Genomic DNA, 3,471 nt, shown 5'->3' on the forward strand with positions numbered 1-3,471 from the left:
CGTGCTCAATACCGAGGTAGAGCGGAATATAAGTGAGGTCAGAAAAAACATAGAGGCTATATCATCCCTACAAGCCTGTTTCGCAGGTTTCCCTGCTCGTCAGGGGATTTTGTTGAATATCGATCTGATACCAAGTAGTTAAAGGATCGTACATTAGCCATCATTTAATTCCTCGTGTCCAGGGATGTATTTCCTGAGTTTATTAACATAATATACATTTTTAAAAAAGGAAAAAAGATTTTGTGACGATAAAAAATATTGATGTAATCATTGTAGTATCGACTTGATACGCTATTGTACTTGGTATCATTACAGTGGATGTCAGGTGTGCCTCCAACATTGGCATTTGTTTACATTTAGGGGTGTTAGCTTGCTGTTAGCGGTTAGCTATTGTATCCTCCTAAGGTTTGTAGTGAAGCATGTTCAGCTATTCCTCGTCCTGCAGGGATGATACTTGTAAGAAACATACTTTATTTGTCGCCATATAGGGGAGGATTAGGGATTTAGAAGTAGCTAAAACACTGCCGACTGCGGATGGACATTCGCCATGTCTTGAAGCACCTCTTCCTGAGGGCGTTTCAGTGTTATAGCGTCACCTTTATCGTTAGTTTTAAGCCAAAATGCATCCATTCTCCCTTTTCTGTCTACACACTGTGTCTGCTTGTAAGTACTCTGTGATTTTGCGCTGCCGAACATGCTCCTCTGCTCGCAAAAGCAGCAAAGTCATGACGTGACGATGTGCCGTCATGCCCGGGAATCGGTACTTTTCAAACAAGAATATAGTACCTTTTATAATTCATTAGTACCGCGATACTATACCAGTACCTGTATACCGTACAACCCTAACAAACATATATACAAACCCCGTTTCCATATGAGTTGGGAAATTGTGTTATATGTAAATATAAACGGAATACAATGATTTGCAAATCCTTTTCAACCTATATTCAATTGAATGCACTACAAAGACAAGATATTTGATGTTCAAACTCATGAACTTTTTTTTTTTTTTGCAAATAATAATTAACTTAGAATTTTATGGCTGCAACATGTGCCAAAGTAGTTGGGAAAGGGCATGTTCACCACTGTGTTACATGGCCTTTCCTTTTAACAACACTCAGTAAACGTTTGGGAACTGAGGAGACACATTTTTTAAGCTTCTCAGGTGGAATTATTTCCCATTCTTGCTTGATGTACAGCTTAAGTTGTTCAACAGTCCGGGGGTCTCCGTTGTGGTATTTTAGGCTTCATAATGCGCCACACATTTTCAATGGGAGACAGGTCTGGACTACAGGCAGGCCAGTCTAGTTCCTGCACTCTTTTACTATGAAGCCACGTTGATGTCTTGCTGAAATAAGCAGGGGCGTCCAACTTTGTGCCTATAACAATCCGGATGGTTCTTTTCCTCTTTGGTCCGGAGGACACGACGTCCACAGTTTCCAAAAACAATTTGAAATGTGGACTCGTCAGACCACAGAACACTTTTCCACTTTGTATCAGTCCATCTTAGATGAGCTCAGGCCCAGCGAAGCCGACGGCATTTCTGGGTGTTGTTGATAAACGGTTTTCGCCTTGCATAGGAGAGTTTTAACTTGCACTTACAGATGTAATGACCAACTGTAGTTACTGACAGTGGGCTTCTGAAGTGTTCCTGAGCCAATGTGGTGATATCCTTTACACACTGATGTCGCTTGTTGATGCAGTACAGCCTAAAGGATCGAAGGTCACAGGCTTAGCTGCTTACGTGCAGTGATTTCTCCAGATTCTCTGAACCCTTTGATGATATTACGGACCGTAGATGGTGAAATCCCTAAATTCCTTGCAATAGCTGGTTGAGAAAGGATTTTCTTAAACTGTTCAACAATTTGCTCACGCATTTGTTGACAAAGTGGTGACCCTCGCCCCATCCTTGTTTGTGAATGACTGAGCATTTCATGGAATCTACTTTTATACCCAATCATGGCACCCACCTGTTCCCAATTTGCCTGTTCACCTGTGGGATGTTCCAAATAAGTGTTTGATGAGCATTCCTCAACTTCATCAGTATTTATTGCCACCTTTCCCAACTTCTTTGTCACGTGTTGCTGGCATCAAATTCTAAAGTTAATGATTATTTGCAAAAAAAATAAATGTTTATCAGTTTGAACATCAAATATGTTGTCTTTGTAGCATATTCAACTGAATATGGGTTGAAAATGATTTGCAAATCATTGTATTCCGTTTATATTTACATCTAACACAATTTCCCAACTCATATGGAAACGGGGTTTGTACAAGGATCTGGCGAGAGTCAGCATAGCTGACCCCCTGCCCTAAACACTTTCACGTATGGGTGAGGGCCGACATCCAGGCAACTGAGCTACATACGGGTTCTTCGAGCCATAGCAACCAGTCTGGCGTTGAAAACAAACCGTTGCCATTACTCTTTAACCTGTCGACCTACGCTGGTTAAACCCGTCATTCTGCCTCCAAAATGCCGAAAAACTGTGTTGTTTTAGGTTGTGCTAACCACAACTGAAAACAGGGAAAACAAAGGTTGTATTTTGTTCTGCCAAAGCGTGATAAAAGCCCACAGAGACGAGACAAATGGCTCGCAGCTTTACACCGGGAAAACGAACGCTTCTACTTGGACGTCAAGCAGAACGCCAAAGGCCGCTTCTTGAAGATAGCCGAAGTAGGGGCCGGTGGCAACAAGAGCCGCCTCATGCTGTCTATGTCGGTGGCGGTCGAGTTCCGCGACTACTTGGGGGACTTCATCGAACACTACGCCCAGTTGGGTCCCAGCAACCCGGGCATGGTGCAGGATGAGCCGTGGCGGGCCCTGAAAAGCGAGTTCCTAGTGCGGGAGAATCGGAAGTACTACATGGATGGACCTGAAAGAGAACCAGCGGGGGACGGTTCTTGAGGATCCGGCAGACCGTGAACAGGGGGCCCGGCTTGGGGTCAGACCATCGCGCTCCCGCCGCAGGGACTTATCGAGTTCCGCGACGCTTTGGCCAAACTTATTGACGATTACGGCGTGGACGAGGAGCCCGCGGAGCTGCCGGAGGGCTTCGTCGATGACTGTGGACAACAAGCGCTTCTTCTTCGACGTGGGCTCCAACAAGTACGGCGTGTTCACACAAAGTTGTTGATAACTTCCGCGTCTCTTTCTTAGTAGCGCGCAGGCTAAGCTAACTAGCAAGCTAAGCTAAGCTAAGCCTGAGAAGCTTTAAAGTTCACTAAGACAAGTCTGACGCAAATAATACATTTTCGTTTTTTCACACGATATGCGAATAAGTAACAATGCGTAAATGAAGGATTTAACGCCGACTTCCAAGCCACAACGCTCGTTAAATGCTTTTTCTGTCAATGCAGTGTTCGCTGTGAGCTGGTTTGTTTTCAACGAATTCCCGGTTGCTAGGGGATTGGTAGGCGGAAGTGAATTAGGTCCGCCCTCACCCATTAAAAGGGGACTGTGCTGGCTTCGAG

Source organism: Entelurus aequoreus, linkage group LG12 (assembly GCF_033978785.1).
Source record: "Entelurus aequoreus isolate RoL-2023_Sb linkage group LG12, RoL_Eaeq_v1.1, whole genome shotgun sequence".
NCBI lineage: Eukaryota > Metazoa > Chordata > Actinopteri > Syngnathiformes > Syngnathidae > Entelurus > Entelurus aequoreus.